This window comes from Corvus brachyrhynchos, unplaced genomic scaffold (assembly GCF_000691975.1).
Source record: "Corvus brachyrhynchos isolate BGI_N302 unplaced genomic scaffold, ASM69197v1 scaffold10, whole genome shotgun sequence".
Taxonomy (NCBI): domain Eukaryota; kingdom Metazoa; phylum Chordata; class Aves; order Passeriformes; family Corvidae; genus Corvus; species Corvus brachyrhynchos.
The window spans coordinates 7,301,220-7,301,456 of NW_008236180.1; positions in this window are offsets into that span (position 1 = coordinate 7,301,220).

The window sequence follows — 237 nt, forward strand, 5'->3', positions numbered from 1 at the left end:
TGTTTCTGACTGCAAGGGATTTGCAGAGGGGAAATAAGAAGAAGAAATCCAGAGTAAGTGCTATTAATCACTACACAATCATGACTACATTTTATTTTTTCTCACAATTGTTAAAAATCAAGCAAATCAATCACACATGACTTTTGACCTTCTTGGCACACGTTTCATATTCTGCAGGTTTCCAGGGGGACTGTCCATGTGAAGGAGACCCAGCAGCATCTCTCCCTCCTCCTCATC